At 45.5% G+C, this 18777-nt stretch overlaps 1 protein-coding gene across 1 annotated transcript in view; it reads right to left on the reverse strand.

The window, feature by feature from the left end:
• Positions 1–18777, reverse strand: part of LOC106582669 (zinc finger protein GLI1) — a 130557-nt gene that overhangs the window by 85760 nt on the left and 26020 nt on the right. The window lies entirely within an intron of this gene.

Genomic DNA, 18777 nt, shown 5'->3' on the forward strand with positions numbered 1-18777 from the left:
TACCTGAAAAGGGCCAAACATTTACCCCTAAGGACCTGGCTCATCAATAAAGGGGTCTAGAAAAAAAATCGCCAGTGGTCCCAAGAGTCCGGGGGCTGCCATGGGGGCTGTGTGAGTACATGGTGTGTAGGGCCCAAAAGAGGACGGGGGCGGTGTATAGAGGGGCCCTTGGAAAGTTTGTCTAGTAATCGAGTCAATTGTTGACCTCCTGTTCAGCAATGAGGGAACTTTGGTGGGGGGGGGCTGTGGAATAATAAATGTTCCCTCCCTCCCTCTTCATCCATCCATTCCCCTTCTTCTCTCGCCTCCTCTCTTCCGTTTTCTACAGGGGTAATTGTGTTTTGAGTCAAAGGGTTGTGATTTAGGGGGAACTGTTCAGGGATCCACAGGGTTACAAGGGAGGCTTACAATCTTTTCTTCACCCAAATCTTTCCCCCCCTCTCCACTCTCTCTCTCTCTCCTGCTGCATTCTCTCTTTTTTCATTCCTTCTTTTGTTTGCACCGTGGGATGAATTTGAATCACCCTGCCTTTCACCTCTTAGTCTGAATCCTCTCTCTATCTCTCGCTCTCTCTCTCTCACTCTCTATCGCTCTCTCTCTCTCCTGAGTCTCCCCACTCATCCCCTGCTACTAAGCCCATATCTTATATACTGTAACGCCTCCTTTCCTCTCCACAACGAGGCACATCATTTCCCTCCAGACCCAAAAAGGATGGAACTATTTTCCCATTTAAAGTTTAGGGATCCTGTCCAAATTCCTGTCTCAAACGGGGAGGGAAAGTGATGGTCATGATCTGACAGTGGAGGCTGAAGAGAGAGATTTCTTTTTATGTCCCCTTCATTCAAGAACTCTGTTTGCACAAGAGCTTTAGCATTCTAACCCTAACACCCCCTATTGTAGTAGTTTATCCCAAGAGACAGTGCAGCCCAGGGACAGGGCCAAACCACTACTATGGGGATGGGGGGACTACAACAACATTACTCCACTCCACTCAGTCTTATTTAGAGTGAAACCTTCTATGAGGCTCCACTTTCCTTTCCCGTCCTCTCTCCTGTCCTGTCCTCAGCCCAGCCGATAGAGCAGTAACATCTGCTGCTGTCACATAATCATCAGGCCAACATCCCCGGTAGCACACAGTAGCCTCATCTTGAGGACAACTCTTCTATTTGGGGGTGCGTGAGTGTTGCCATGCCGTGGACAGACGGGGAATGTGCAAGCGCAGACTTTGGGAGAAGGGTAGAGAATCGGGGCGTAACCTAAGCCGGACCCTGCCAGCCGCTCTCTCCCATCCAAGGCTCCCTCTGTCCCTCCCTCTTTTCTCACTCCATCAATGTTCCCTCTCTCTCTCTCTCTCTCTCTCTCTCTCTCTCTCTCTCCCTCTCCATCTGACTCTCTCCCTCTCTCTCCTTGTGGAGTGTTTGTTAGGAAGTCCTGAGCAAACCACTGCTGTTTGTTCACTCTTTGTCAATGAGTTTTATATAGACTTCCACTATTGACAATCGCACGACTGCTGTTGGCCCCACACAAACTGGATAACACTGTGCAAATATGTGTATGTACACACACCCGACCGACCCGCAATCTCCCAAACACACACATTCAAGTGCACCGCTACTGGCTGCGGACGTAAGTGGTGGAGAGAAAAGCTAGCGATTTATGACACCAATCCTTTAGGCTTTTTTGATAGGATGTGAGAATTCACTAGGCCACCTGTTGAGTGACACAGGCTAAACCTAGCTACTTCGTCATACAACTATACTTATGTTGCCATTGTAAATAGCCATTACACAATAGGGCCCTGGGTTTTCCCTGACTAGGTCGCCTGGTCGGGAAAAACTCAAGGCCCTATATATAAATGATGTAATGCGTCAAAACTGCCAAATGGGACAATGACACACTGCTGAGAGACCGCAAGAGTCATCCCAAGAAAGTGTGGTGTTAAACTGTGAATCCTGCCTGTTGGTGTGGCTGTGGTTTAGCAGGTATGTTGTAAATCCTGAAAGAGAGTGTGTCTCGTCTCCAGGCAGAACGAAGGGAGGTGAAGAGGAGGCTGTTTGGGACAGCTTGTCAATTACGGAGGAGGGGAGAAGATACAGGGAGATACAGAGAGAGAGAGAATGGGGGAGATCATGGATGCTGGTAGGGGGGGCTCAGCATGTCACACAATGGACCCCCGACTGGGATAAGACCCTTAATACCAATGCTCCCATTTCACACCATCTTTACAAAGCCTCAATAGCAGCTAACACCCACCACCTCTCCATCAACACCTCCCTAGATCCCACCAGACCTGGTTTCAAATACTATTTGAAATCATTTCAAATAACTCTGCTTGATTGAGCTTGCATGTTGTGAGGAAACCAATAGAAAAGTCCCAAAAGTGTACATCCCACCCATCTGGCAAACGCTCAAAGTAATTTGAAAGATTTTGAATAGTATTTGAACCCAGGTAGGCTCCCCAGTCCCCACAACCTCTCCACGACACCCTGTACCCCTCTATCCCACTACTCATCCCTGATCACAGCCTCACAGCCAAATGACAATAGTGACAACAGCAGTGTGGTAGTGGCCAACGGGACAGCTTGTCTTTGTGTATTGGGAGACAATGGTGCCATGTCACAGAGGTAATAATCACTTCCTTTTATCCCGTGGGGAGTCGAGGGGGACAGATAGGAGGAACAGAATAGTAAGGAGGGGAATAGTGAGGTGAACAGGAGGGTTGACAGTCTCAGCTAAATGGACCATTATCGTCAGAGCAGGAAGTCACAATGATGCCGTTATAAAGTACCAGGAACACCTGGTGGGACAGGGTGGCTCCTCACTTAGTCACACCCTCAATCACTCTGGGGACATAGCTAACATAGTCAGAGCATCAGTAGCCTTCAGAGCATCAGTAGCCTTCTGTTTATCAATGTCTATTCATTCTTTATCAAAATGCATCTTACAGTATTTAACTGTTTCCATATAATGTTTTCATTCAAATAATGCTTTTCATTATACACTATACTAATTTTCCACATACCAATGTATTATTGAAATACAATTTAATGTAGGTATTTCCATTTTACAAGCATGAACCATTTCAAATTGGCAGCAGTTTCCTAACATGTGGCCGTAACTCATCTCAATATAAACAGGTGAAATGTCCTAACGATGCCATGATTTGTACTGCTAATCTAGCTAGCAGAGAGCTGTGTCAAAGCCTGTGACTAGCCAGACCAGGCTACCCAGAGGGCATTAGCATTTTAACGGCTTGGCCTGCATCCCAGATAACCCTCCCTGCCGGTTGGGTCTAGAGACCTCTCCTCTCCCCTCAACAAGCCCTCCACACAAACACCCTCCTTCTCTCTTCTCTTTACAAGGCTCCCTCTTCAGCAGCCGGCTGGTTGCTAGACAATGCGGCTTGGTTATGTGGGTTATGTAAAGACCCTCCTAACACACAAAAGCCAATGTTAGAGCCTGTTTCATGCCTGTTATACTGCAGCTCTTCAGAGGGCCTGGGTCAGTTAGCGGAAGAGCTCTGAGGGGAGGACGCTACTCTCCGAGTGAAGTTAACACCGTTTGCTCTCCTCTTTTTGTGGGGTGTTTGCAAAGAGGAGAGGAGAAGAGGGATGAGGCAGTGAATTATCACTGTCTGCGGGTTGAGGGCTGTGGTGGAGTGTGTGTGTGTGTGTGCCTCTTCTTGTGTGAAGAGTGTGTGTGAGGAGTGGACGGGGAGCAGAGGTTAAAACAACTCTTGTTGACCAGTGTGTGTAGTGTGTATAAATGGGCCCGAAGGAGTGTTTGTGTGTGCATGTGTGTGTTTTACATGTGTGCATGTGCAGTGTACAGTATGTGTCTGTCTGTCAGTCTGTCTCTGTGTGTGTGTGTGTGTGTGTGTGTGTGTGTGTGTGTGTGTGTGTGTGTGTGTGTGTGTGTGTGTGTGTGTGTGTGTGTGTGTGTGTGTGTGTGTGTGTACAGAAGAGAAAACCATTCCAGCATATCCTATGACACAGTGGTTAGCCTCACACCCACACACCTCAGATGTACCAACAGTCAACTCTTAATGGGCTACCAAGAGAAAATAAGAAGCAAACAGGATATAGTGTACTGTGTCTACAGATTGATTTAACACCGTATTTAACACCGTACTTACACTTGCCCCAGAGATATACAATTGATATTATGCTACCGATTCTCTCCTAAATCACTCCTTGTAACTGATGATCTGGCTTAAATCTTGAGAGATAATTTGATGAGAAAATGGGATGCATTGAATAAAGCGCCTCTTCTGTACAGCCCAGCTATCAAGCTGACATTCCCTGTTTATTTTCCATTGTAACCAGAGATAGTAAATGTTTTACTGTCTCGTAGAAGACCATTGGCTGTCTGAGGGACAAAACTCACAAACAAAACGTTGTGTTTAGGAAACCTGAGACAGTTGATTCAGAGATGTGGTGACCTTTTGCAAATTAATAAAAAATGTTCATGTTGCAGACAGACAGACAGACAGACAGACAGACAGACAGACTCCCCCACCCACCCACGTAAGAAAACACCCCTATGTCTCCCCCCCCCCCCCCCCCCCCCCCCCCACCACACACACACACACACACACACACACACACACACACACACACACACACACACACACACACACACACACACACACACACACACACACACACACACACACACAAGATTCAGCATGTGTGACTGAACTTGTTCTCTTTACCTGCAGGCGTATAACACACAGGAAGCCAGAGTGAAAGGCTTGAAAAGCAGGACACAAAAGGTGAGAGGCAGAGCTCCACTATATATAGAACATGTCTAGGAATTAAATACAATTTAGAAACATCCTTAAATACATCATAAATAAATAAAGATGTAATAATAATTCGATAATGCAAAATTCCCCATCTACTCACAGGCCAAGAGATTTCCATAAAACCCCTGGCTGATCATTTCCTATGGTCTACACTGAGGGCAGAGCGAACTCTCTCTCACTGGTTACCTTGGAGGACAAACACTGCACCCTCATTCTTGACAGAAGAAGAAGCAGTGAGTGTGAGAGAGAGAGTGTGAGAGCGAGAGAGTGAGAGAGAGAGAGCGAGAGAGAGAGAGTGAGAGAGCTGAGACACAGGGGCGTCAATTGCGCAAGACCAAAAATGTAAAAGTAGCCAAAAAAAGTAGACTCAAATCATTCCAATCTTGATTCAAATGCAAAGGCAGTGTATTGGTTGGCTGGCTTTAGGATCACGTTTAGGCAGTTTGGCGATTGCTTTGAATTTGATGTCAGCATTTCAATTTGGCCTTGTAAGTCTCGCAGCCAGCTGTTTTATGCACTGGTTTCTTTCACATTGATGTCGGCATAGGCGGCGCGTCCAATAAGCTATATAATATACAGTACCAGTCAAAAGTTTGGACACACCTTTTTCTTTATTTTTACTATTTTCCACATTGTAGAATAATAGTGAAGACATCAAAACTATGAAATAACACATATGGAATCATGTAGTAACCAAAAAAGTGTTAAACAAATCCAAAAGTATTTTAGATTTTAGATTCTTCAAAGTAGCCACCCTTTGCCTTGATGACAGCTTTGCACACTCTATTTTGAGAATAGCAAAAACAAACAAAATGAAATGAATTAGGTTTAAAGGTCTGTGGAACTGCGTGTAGGCTCAACAAGAAATAGATGTATAATACACGCTATCGAGTCACAACTAGGCCAACTTCAAATGCCAACATCAATGTGAAAGTAACTGCTGCATAAAACAACTGACCGCGAATGCAAACTATGCCAGATAAATCCTACACATGTATAAAAGGCATAGCCTAGATCAAATAATTGACTTAGGCCTACAATCAAAAAAGATGCATGAAGACAAACAAACTAGACCAAAGAATGACGAAAATCATGAAATACAAAAGGGAAATCTACACATGCCTTTTTAAAGGGAGCCAAGACCACGCCTGTGATTCAGCACCGCTGAATGGACAGCGCCTTGGTACAAGTTGGCATAGTGGAGCTCCATGGCGTGGTGCACAATCGACTGAGCCTGTGTCTAGTAGCCAGCTATAGAATTATTTCATTTTTGGGCAGTTACATATTTTTGGCCACAGTTAGGTAGCCTACAATTCATATATGGAAATCATAACTGGCTCACAGATTTTTAGAAATGGTAGGATCAATTGTAAATTGCCACTCCACATGGAAAAGTTTCCTGACCCCCTGCTATAGGTTATATGAAGCCACCCTTGTGGAACGGAGCATTGGCCTACAGTGTACCACGACATTGGTATTGTCTCGTGCGCTTCCCACCAACATTTTCTCATTGAGCTGGATTCAGAGATGTTCCTCATGAGTGCACCCAGCTAATTTTTGCAGTTGCATTATTCGCCAGGGAAAGGAAACATTCTGAGAATATTGAAGAATCAACGAGGAGGCTTTAAGAATATAGAAACATTCTGTAATAACAATGTGGCTCCAAGAATATTGATTTCAAAATACTAGCCACGAAGGGCCGACTTGCGTATTTTTCACGGGCCAGCTTGTCTGATATTATTGATATTATTGTGTTGCCTACGCAGTAGTTGCACTATATGGGTGATTATTATACTTAAAAAACAACCCTACATCCATACTATAGCTAAATAACTTAGCAATATTTAATGACGTTTTGCCATCAAGATTTATCTGTAAAAGTATCTAATTTTAATTGAGGAAGATGGACAAGCAAGACTGATAGAGTAAGAGGTGGAAATGTATTATACCAGAAGCAGTAGGCTACAGGTAAAGATTAGGGATGCAGGCAGAGGACGATGATGAAGTAGGCCTACAGCAAGAAGTAATAAAAAGGGTAAACCAATTGAATCCTTAATGATTTGCATCAATTATCGTTCTGTCACTGCATGACAACGTACATGTGTTATAGCATACAATTGTTAATGTCTTTGAAGCCAAAAACAGGACATGTATTTTGGGGAAATGCTCTAAATAGCAAGTTGTTCAGTTGTGTTAATTTTCATACCAATACATGAATCCAAAATTGCACTAGCCTACTGGGCAAATGAATGAAGATATCAATTAGACCTACAGCTATCACAGCCTATATTTTAATAGCAATAAAATAGCTTTTGGTTTTGAATGGTCACCAAAAAAGAGGGCTCCCTCACCTCCCAATTGCCAATTCAAAGTACCTATGGCTATCATATTACAACAAGGTTGACAAGGCCGAGTTCAAATGCCGACATGAAATTCAAAGGAATCGGCGCACTGTCTCTGCTCTCTGCTTTCTAAAAGTTAGAGAAAAGGGAGCAGGCTGGCAGCTGCTCTCCGAGCGATGCTCCACATGGTCCTAAAGCCAGCCACTAATATGATAAACAGCTGTTGCATTTTAATCTGGATTGGAATGATTTGAGTCAATTATTTTTTAGCTACTTTATATTTTTGGTCTTGAGCTAGGGTATGGAAAGTTATAATTCATTTGTACGTTACTCATTATGACAACCTGAACCTTCTTGCCCTCCAAGTGGGAGGATAAACACACTAGTACACCACAGAGTACATGTTATATTTACAGTACAATGTAATTACTATGTGTTAAACAGTATTTAGCTAGTTAAAATTAAATGTATCTTGAGGGTACTTACTTGTAATTAATGTGTGCTTATATAGTACATTACCCATCCTATTAATTTGTACTTGCCAAAGTGTCAAAGCATTACAGCTCTGACAAGCTCTTAATTACACGCAATGTTATAGTTACAACTCTGACAAGCTTTTTACATGCCATGTTATTACATTCAAAATCTATTGGCTAGATATTTCAACTCTATATGGCAAGCGTGAATGTCTGACTTTAAACTAAGGTGGTCCCGGACCAAAATAAATATTGGTCAACCAAGGTGTCTGTTCTTCGACCAATCGATTGGTCAAAATGTTTAAACGTGTATTTTTCCATATAGTGACACATCCTATGAGTTTTAATCAAATCAACTATATTCACTGCGCTTGTCTGATGCTTTAAGCACACTCTTTGATTAAATAATTAAGATACAGAAATGACTAGAGGTAGTTCGACCAGCAACTGATTTGTTTGTGTCGGGCAGGGCTCAGACTTGCTGGGCTGTGTTAAAAAAAAGACAGCGAGTGACTGTGACTAGCACCCGTTGTCTCTCTCTCCTCCCTGCTGTAGTGACCACCACCGAACATCAGTGTTCATCGCGCATAATTACAGCCATTTCTGTCTGAAAAGTTCTGTTACCGAAATCCCTCATTTGTTTAGGAAAAACATTCCCTATTCCCTCAATCCTTGCTCTCTTTACTTGACACATGTATGCATCGCATGCACTTGACCAAAGACCTATACGCACAGGACTAGTATTACTAGAGAACGTTGGTTATGTAATTATTACTCCAAAATGTCCGTTATTAAAGAGGACGACTCGGACGGGATTTTTTTTCCCAAACTGCCCCCTGTAATTATTTTTTAAATATTTTTATAAATTGACAGTTATGATGGAAGTCTAAAAGTTTTTATTGTAGGTGTGAAGATACAGTATTTCAACATGTCCAGGTGAAAGGACCGCACTGATAACTCGAGCTAGGTTCACAAGTTTCTAAACCATACCAAACCATCTTGGGTATAGTGTCATCATAATATTTGAATTGAGGAGGTGATATCATAATGATTAAGATATTTTAGCGATCCACAGTACGTCATATATGCCTCCCAGCCTTCAGATGTGAGCTAAACGGTGCAATTGCACTTGAGATGCATTTTAAGGCTATGGATGAGAAAGTTATCTTATAATTTCCCCACATTTTTTTTGGGGGGGGGGGGTTGCATTAAATAGGCGCAATATCTTTTACTGATGTATTTGGCAATATTCAATTTATACGCACAAAACATATAAACAAAAGCATTCACTGTGAAAGTTGATAGGCTACATGTAGGCCATTCATATATAGCTATGCGCAGCACTTAGTTCAATTTATCGAATCAGTTATTGTTTTTTCTTGCACAAACCGCGAGCAACACCTGTCAAACTCACACATTTCTCTCAAAACACAGGGATGTCGATTCGCACGGGACTAGTATTATCAGAGGACCTTGGAGTTCACCAAAAAACAGAAGGTTATTCTGGCTGGAATTGTTACTCTCCTGCCATGTAAACATTACTGACATGGCCGATTCGGATGGGACTAAAATGATAGATGTGGTGTTTTGTGCTCGTGCACATAATTACATTACCCGACCTCCCCCAGTAAAACTAATCCTGTCCGAATAGGGCACAATAGGGCCTGACCTATAGCATATCATAATCATATCAATACATTGGTTATAACAAACTCTGAACACCACAACACATGTGACAGCAAAATGTATGCAGAGGGCATGACAAATCAACACGAAACGGGGGAATGTTTACTGGTTGCTCAGGAAGTAAAGTGAAAGTCAGATGTGTGGAATAAATTTTACTAGCTGTGGAAAATGCCGGAGATCAAGAAAAATAAGGTAAGGAGCAAGCGCTGCATGCATATTATGTGTTCCAAACAGGTGCCTTATAGATTGCAACATAGATTGTCTGACCGTTTAGAACAATGTAAACAACACTAAATAAATTATAAGCTTACCAGAGAGTCTGTTGTAGAATAAAAACAGTCACATTCATTTGTGAATGCAATTTCCGAAATGGAACAGTTTATTTATTGTTTAAGCTAATTATTCAAGGCTCACTATTTTATTTTAAAACTAAAATACTTGATTGCATTTCAAATCATGAATGACTTGTATGCTGTGTGATGACATGAATATAGTAGCCTATATAAGTATTTAAATATAGGTCTAACTAATTTACAGTATTAACATTAAAACAGGATGTGCTCTTAGGCCTAGAGCTCAATGGCGGTTATATAAGGCTGCTATACTAAGCCTACTAATGATAATTACATTACTTATGATCATAACGATAATAGTAATAATAACAATAAGAAGGCGATCAAGAAAAAGGAGCGTTGTTACTATTATTATGAATATATGTTGAACATTTGGAACAGAGTAAACACTCAATAATAGCAGAAAGGCTGTTCTAACGAAAAAAGTGTACCGTGGACAGCAACCACTATCCAACTCGGGAGAAAGCGCATTTTTATAAGATAATATGATTTTTATTAGTGTTGCACCATTGTTCTTATGTAATGTAACCATATACAATTTCAGTAACACATGTCTTTATTAGACTGATGGACTGTGACATCCCCACGGACTCCACAATGGATCAGTCCACTCAGACAGACGCAAATCAGACTTGTACACCGCAATATTTCTTTATATATTTTTTTGTTACTGCTCGTCTAAAGAAATCTCGATCGACCAACAGCCTATCGACCAAACAATCGACCAGTCGACTAAATGTGGTCAGCCCTACGGAAAACGCTTATGAGGCTGCTTTGCACCACAGCTCATTCTAGCTATCTAATTACGTCACATCTTTGTTTTCGCGAGCCAGCGTGGTATTGACAATCCTTACAACCAAGTGAAGAATCTTGCAGTGTGTGGCCCTCAGTTAGTGCCACATCGTTTAGTGTGTGCACCACTGCGTTGGCAATACAAAAAATGACAGGAAAGACGGTTCCTTAATGTGATAGGATTAGCGATGTTAGGATTTTAAAAGTAGTGTAGTGTCAGCCTGGCATTACTTGTAATTAATGTGTACCCATCCTGACAACCTAGGCCCGGTTGCATAAAACCCATTGCATAAGTTAATTTCCCCCTCATATTTTCCCTTAAAGTTTCCTTAACTTTAAGTCAGTTGCACAAAATATATTAAGGTTCATTTCCACCTTAAATTAAATGAAATAGTTAAGGGTGCCAATGAGGTCTCTTTACGGCTTCATTCAGTATGGATATCAATGTAAAACAGCATTTGTGGAGGTGAATGTTGCTTTCATCTGCTCTGGTTAACTACAAAAGGAAAACAACAACCAGCTAGCTACTTAGCTAAACAATGAAAGGTGCACAATCCATGGCTACAAAGCTAGCTGGCTAGTTAGCTATAGCTAATCTGTAAACTAGCTTGATGTACTAGGAAGTAATATAAACAAGTTGAGAAAAATGTAACCACAAGAAACATGGTTTATTATCTTCAGAAGCAATTTGGTTATCCTGTCTTGATTGTAGTTGCTATATCACAAAATTAAAGAGATCTCTTTTAGTCAGGCCATCTCCATGGTAACTAGATACTCTTTCTTCAATACATGCCTTCAAACTACCATAAAACCCATTACCCATCTCTACAGCATGGTCCTCATTTTAAAGCTTCTGGATGCACCATCCAAGTAAACTGATTAGTACAACAGAGAATACATGTTATATCTGCCAGTACGATGTAATTGCTAAGTGTTACACATGATGTATCTAGTTAAAAAATAAGTGTATCTTGAGGGGTACTTTCTTGTAATTATTGTGTACCTACATGGTACCTTACCTACATATATAGTTAGGCTGCAGGTAGCCTAGCAGTTAAGAGTAACCAAAAGGTGTCTGGTTTCAACCCCCAAGGCCTGCAAGGTGGAAAAATATACTGTTCTGCCCTTGATCAAGGCAGTTAACCAACAAAAACAACTGCTTCCAGGGTGCCGATGACGTGAATGTCGCACCTCTTTGATTTAGAGGGGTTAGGTTAAATACAGAAGACACATTTCATATGAATGCATTCAACTAGGTTTTCCCTAGTTACCTATGAGCAATTACCATATACTTACTTACTACTCATTACCAAGTAAAAATACCTAAAAACAAAAGATGAGCTTCAACTTTATTGCAACATGGATAAATATCTTACATTTCTTACAAAATAATCATATTTTTTATTGTTGTATTAATAATTTGATGAATTAGATTAAACAAAAATATAGGCCTACTGAATAACATAAAATAACTATTTGGTGACTCAAATCTTCAGCCCATAGTAAGTATGATGAGTAGCCTAGCTAGCTAACATTTGCTAATTCCCCTTTTTAACATTGCATTTAGATAGCTAGCGTTTGCCACTATTTCTGTATCCAAAAAGTTAACAAATTACATGGAAAACCTACCTTCGCTCTCGTGTGTGGAATTTTTTTTCTTGTCTACAGCTTTATTCAATCTGCATTGCGGAAGTTCGGCTTTACAGCTGGATTTAAATGTATAGGCAATGTTCCCGCTTTAGCGGAGGCTACATTCAAGGTAAACGCTGTATATGTCGGTTCAATGGAAAATGACCTTTCAATTTCTATCGCGGAATCCGTAATGCTTCAGCTTTACAGATTGAATAGAGCCCTTTCTTTCTTTCAAGGCCATCTATTATGTCTGGATTTTGCACAAAACCTTCTTCTCGATCTCAACCCAGTTCTTTGTGCACTGTCACTCAGTGGCATGTATTCATGGATGCCAAGGAAAGCCTGGCTTCCAGACACAAAATTGACCAAGAAAAAAATAAAACAACATGTAAAAGAATGTATCTTTCATCTCTCTTTGTTTCATAATTTTACTTCAATTTGCAAGAGGCTGAATGTCTCTCACAGAAGAAAGCCTCCGAGTGAGCGAAACAGCGCTCCTCTATCTTTGTATGTATAGCCCATCTATCTCATGCTGTCTGGCCAAAAAGTGTATGGTATTGTTGCCGCCCGTAGCATTGAATGCAAAGGAAGCCAGCAAGCCTTTGGCCTCCCTTGATAAAAAGGTATAAAATCATAGTCAATCAGCATTGAGCTAAACTGAGTGAGCTCAACTGTGTCAAGGGAAGCCAGTTTGGATTTGGCTTCTCAGCAATCACATCGAGAGCAAAATGTCATTGACAGAAAAAACATTAATTGTTGCATCTCGTTGTGTTAGTGTCCTCTGATGGCTAGCTAGCTAACTAAAATTGGCCCTTTCCTAAATTAGCCATGGATGGAGATAGGGATTTGGATTGTGGGTTTACTTAATTCTCCATACTGGCCAATGATTATAACGGCGATTCTGATCCTACCATCAATTCATACATTGTGCCCCTGGATGGAAGTTCAATATATAGCTAGATGTAGTATCCTAATGCTAACTAGCTGGCTCATCGTTGCCCCATGAAAGGAAGTTAGGCTACCGAGCAAGCCTTTTAGCCAGGTAGCCTAGGAAAACAAAAACTAAAGGCATGTAATGTATGTCAGAGTCATAGACTGTTTCGTCAACATGAAAGAGAGGAGGTGTCACAACATCCACAGAAGGGGGCGCCTCTCCTCGGTCGAGCGGCGCTCGGCGGTCGTCGTCGCCGGCCTACTAGCTGCCACCGATCTGTGTTTCAGTGTCTATTAGTTATGTCTGGTTTTTGTTTGCACCTGTTTTGTGTTTTGTCATTAGTGGGGGGGTTATTTAGTCTGTCTGTGTTTAGCTAGGATTTTGTGCGGGATTGTTCATTGTTACGTGTGGTGTTACTTTTATTATCTAGGCATTAGGGTTGCCGGGCTGCGCCCCGTCTGCCTTTTGAACGGAGCTTCTTTTTGTCCATTTTTCTGACTGTTATGCTCCCAGCCGTATGTGAAACTTACCCGTGGATTTATTAAATTAAGATTGTTCCAACGGACCTCAGTCTCCTGCGTTTGACTCACTCCTTAAACTGTTCATTCCGCTCGTGACAGAATCCCGCACCACTTATGGAGTCAGCAGGGACAGGAACATTGTCAATGGAGGAACAAGTCGGCCAACATGCCAGTCTCCTCCAGCGACTGGGCACGGCCATGGACCAGGTGCTGACCCGACTGGAGAGCTGGGAGCGAGTCGCTCCATCACCCCCACCAGGACCAATTCATCGCCCTGCGCCCCTACCGAATCCAACCGAACCCAGTACAAGCGGGATACGGATAATGGCTCCCAGGGAGTTCGATGGGACGGCCGCTGGGTGCAAGGGGTTTTTGCTCCAGTTGGACCTGTACCTGGCGACCGTCCGGCCCTCTCCCTCCGATGAAGAGAGGGTGAGCGTCCTCGTCTCGTGCCTCACGGGTAGAGCCCTGGAATGGGCCAACGCCGTCTGGGAGGGCCCAGACTCAGCAAAGGACAACTACCCAGAGTTCGCTCGCCGCTTCCGGGCGGTATTCGATCATCCCCCGGAGGGCAAGGCGGCGGGCGAGCGATTATTTCATCTGAGGCAGGAGACGAAGAGCGCTCAGGACTTTGCGCTGGAGTTTCGGACTCTAGCCGCCGGATCAGGGTGGAATGAGCGGGCCCTAATTGACCACTACAGGTGTAGTCTACGTGAGGACGTCCGCCGGGAACTGGCTTGCCGGGACCATACCATCACTCTGGACCAGTTGATTGATTTGTCCATCAGGCTGGACAACCTGCTAACTGCCCGGGGACGTTCCGATCGGGGCCTATTCATTCCACCTCCCATCCCTCCTGCTCCAACGCCCATGGAGCTTGGAGGGACCGCTGCTAGGAGGACCGGAGGGGGGGGCCTCTCCTGCACCCACTGTGGCCGTAGAGGGCACACTGCGGACCGGTGCTGGAGAGGTTCTCCCGGTAACTCAGAGGGCAGGCAGAGCACTCCATCGACCCCCCCGGTGAGTCCGCACCAGTCTCACCCAGACCCCCCTGTCGACCACATGTATGTCTCTGTTTTCTTCCCTGGTTTTTCCCCTCACTCCCAGTATAAGGCACTAGTCGATTCAGGCGCAGCTGGGAGTTTCATGGACCGAAGTGTTGCTGATAAGTTAGGGATCCCCCTGGTTAAACTGGACAAACCCTTCCCCGTGCACGCATTAGATAGTCGACCACTAGGGTCTGGCCAAGTGAGGGAGGAAACAGTGCCACTGGTCATGGTACCATTTTATTTTTTTTTTTGTATTTTTTTTTTTTTTTTTTGTATTTTTTTTTTTTTTTTTTTTTTAACGCAGGGGGGTCATGAGGAACGTATCAGCCTGTTCCTTATTGATTCCCCGGCGTTTCCGGTGGTGCTGGGACTTCCCTGGCTAACCTCTCACAATCCTCTGATTTCGTGGGGGCAGAGGGCTCTTAAGGGGTGGTCGAGGGAGTGCTCAGGTAGGTGTATAGGAGTTTCCATCGGTGCAACCACGGTGGAGAGTCCAGACCAAGTCTCCACTGTACACATTCCCTCTGAATATGCCGATTTGGCTATCGCCTTCAGTAAAATGAAGGCGAATCAATTACCACCCCATCGACAAGGGGATTGTGTGATAAACCTCCAGGCTGGCGCGGCCCTTCCTAGAAGTCACGTGTATCCTCTGTCGCAGGAGGAGACAGTGGCAATGGAGACATACGTCACTGAATCCTTGAGACAGGGATACATTCGGCCATCTAAATCACCCGTCTCCTCGAGTTTCTTTTTTGTGAAGAAGAAGGGGGGAGGCCTGCGCCCGTGCATTGACTATAGAGGTCTAAATTCTATCACAGTGGGGTTCAGTTACCCACTACCTCTCATTGCTACGGCCGTGGAGTCACTTCACGGGGCGCGCTTTTTCACCAAATTAGATCTCAGGAGCGCTTATAACTTGGTGCGTATCCGAGATGGAGACGAGTGGAAGACCGCATTTAGTACCACATCGGGCCATTATGAGTACCTCGTCATGCCATATGGGTTAAAGAATGCTCCCGCTGTCTTCCAATCCTTTGTGGACGAGGTTCTCAGGGACATGCTCGGGCAGGGGGTGGTGGTGTACATTGATGACATCTTGATCTACTCCGCCACTCGCGCCGCGCATGTGGCTCTGGTGCGTAAAGTGCTTGGGCGGCTGCTGGAGCATGACCTATACGTCAAGGCTGAGAAATGTGAGTTCTTCCAACAAGCCGTTTCTTTTCTGGGATATCGCATTTCCACCACAGGGGTGGTGATGGAAGATGACCGCGTTACGGCTGTGCGTAATTGGCCGACCCCTACCACTGTGAAGGAGGTGCAGCGGTTCTTGGGGTTCGCCAAATATTACCGGAGGTTTATCCGGGGTTTTGGCCAGGTGGCAGCTCCCATTACCTCACTGATGAAGGGGGGTCCGGTGCAATTGCGGTGGTCGGCAGAGGCGGACAGAGCCTTCCGTCGTCTGAAGGTTCTGTTTACCAACGCTCCGGTGCTGGCGCATCCGGATCCCTCTTTGCCATTCATAGTGGAGGTGGACGCGTCCGAGGCTGGGGTGGGAGCTGTGCTTTCGCAGCATTCGGGCGCTCCTCCGAAGCTCCGCCCCTGTGCTTTCTTTTCTAAGAAGCTGAGCCCGGCGGAGCGCAACTATGATGTGGGGGACAGGGAGTTGTTAGCCGTGGTCAAGGCTTTGACAGTGTGGAGACATTGGCTTGAGGGGGCACGTCATCCTTTTCTCATCTGGACCGACCACCGTAACCTGGAGTACATCCGGGCAGCGAGGAGACTTAATCCTCGTCAAGCCAGGTGGGCCATGTTCTTTATGAGGTTTCAGTTCACCCTTTCGTACATCCCGGGTTCTCGGAACCGGAAGGCCGACGCACTGTCACGTCTCTACGACACCGAGGAGCGGACCATCGATCCCACTCCCATACTCCCTGCGTCCTGTCTGGTGGCGCCGGTGGTGTGGGAGGTGGATGCGGACATCGAGCGGGCGGGTCGGCTCGAACCCACTCCACCTCAATGTCCCGCGGGTCGGAAGTTCGTTCCGCTGGGTGTTCGCGATCGTTTGATCCGATGGGCCCATACTCTACCCTCCTCGGGTCACCCTGGGGTGGAACGGACAGTGCGAGGCCTGAGGGGGAAGTACTGGTGGCCCACCTTGGTAGAGGATGTAACACACTGTGTCTCTTCCTGTTCGGTGTGCGCCCAGTGTAAGGCTCCTAGGCACCTGCCTCGAGGGAAATTACAGCCCCTGCCCGTTCCACAACGACCTTGGTCTCACCTCTCGGTGGATTTCCTTACGGATCTCCCGCCATCTCAGGGAAATACTACGATCCTGGTTGTTGTGGATCGGTTCTCGAAGTCCTGCCGTCTGATTCCGTTGCCCGGTCTTCCTACGGCCCTACAGACCGCGGAGGCCCTATTCACCAACGTCTTCCGGCACTACGGGGTGCCCGAGGATATCGTATCTGATCGGGGTCCCCAGTTCACGTCCAGGGTGTGGAGGTCGTTTATGGAGAGGCTGGGGGTCTCGGTCAGCCTGACCTCGGGTTTCCACCCCGAGAGTAATGGGCAGGTAGAGCGCATTAACCAGGATGTAGGCAGGTTCCTGCGGTCATATTGCCAGGACCGGCCAGGGGAGTGGGCGCGGTTCGTACCCTGGGCCGAGATGGCCCAGAATTCTCAGCGCCACTCCTCTACTAACCTGTCACCCTTCCAGGTCGTGTTGGGGTATCAGCCGGTCCTGGTGCCATGGCAACAGAGCCAGACAGAGGCTCCTGCGGTGGAGGAATGGGTCCAGCGCTCTAGGGAGACCTGGCAGGCGGTCCAGGAGTGTATAAAGAAGGCTGGAGAACGACACAAAGAGAGCGCTGACCGCCACCGCAGTGAAGCCCCCGTGTTTAACCCGGGGGATAGAGTCTGGCTCTCGACCCGGAACCTGCCCCTCCGCCTGCCCTGCCGGAAGCTGGGTCCGCGATTTGTGGGGCCATTCAAAGTCCTGAGGAGAATAAACGAGGTGTGTTATAGGTTACAACTTCCTACATATTACCGTATTAACCCCTCGTTTCATGTGTCTCTCCTCAGGCCGGTGGTAGCTGGTCCGCTGCAGGACGCTGAGGTGCGGGAGGCCCCCCTGGACATCGGAGGGGCCCCGGCGTACACAGTCCGGGCCATCTTGGACTCCCGACGTCGGGTGGGGGGCCTGCAGTACCTCGTGGACTGGGAGGGGTACGTTCCGGAGGAGAGGTGCTGGGTCCCGGCAAGAGACATTCTGGATCCAGCCATGTTGCGGAATTTCCACAACCTCCGCCCGGATCGCCCAGCGCCTCGCCCTCCGGGTCGTCCTCGAGGCCGGCATCGGCGCGCTGCGGGACCCGCGCGTCAGGGGAGGGGTACTGTCACAACATCCACAGAAGGGGGCGCCTCTCCTCGGTCGAGCGGCGCTCGGCGGTCGTCGTCGCCGGCCTACTAGCTGCCACCGATCTGTGTTTCAGTGTCTATTAGTTATGTCTGGTTTTTGTTTGCACCTGTTTTGTGTTTTGTCATTAGTGGGGGGGTTATTTAGTCTGTCTGTGTTTAGCTAGGATTTTGTGCGGGATTGTTCGTTGTTACGTGTGGTGTTACTTTTATTATCTAGGCATTAGGGTTGCCGGGCTGCGCCCCGTCTGCCTTTTGAACGGAGCTTCTTTTTGTCCATTTTTCTGACTGTTATGCTCCCAGCCATATGTGAAACTTACCCGTGGATTTATTAAATTAAGATTGTTCCAACGGACCTCAGTCTCCTGCGTTTGACTCACTCCTTAAACTGTTCATTCCGCTCGTGACAGGAGGATGGTAACTCTCCGTGCTTCTAAATCAATCGTTGTTTAGTAGTCAAAAAATGATGGAAACATCAACGTGCTTGACTATGCTATAGGTCACGTAACTGTTTGTTTAATGCAATATGTTTTGTGATGTAACTAAAGTGTGGTTGAATTTATTCTGACTCTGTGTTATCTTATTGTCTCAGCTTTAGGCCTATACAGTGGGGCAAAAAAGTATTTAGTCAGCCACCAACTGTGCAAGTTCTCCCACTTAAAAAGATGAGAGAGGCCTGTAATTTTCATCATAGGTACACGTCAACTATGACAGACAAAATGAGAAAAAAAATATAAAGAAAATCACATTGTAGGATTTTTTATGAAT

The sequence above is a fragment of the Salmo salar genome, chromosome 22, assembly GCF_965601325.2.
Source record: "Salmo salar chromosome 22, fSalSal1, whole genome shotgun sequence".
Taxonomy (NCBI): domain Eukaryota; kingdom Metazoa; phylum Chordata; class Actinopteri; order Salmoniformes; family Salmonidae; genus Salmo; species Salmo salar.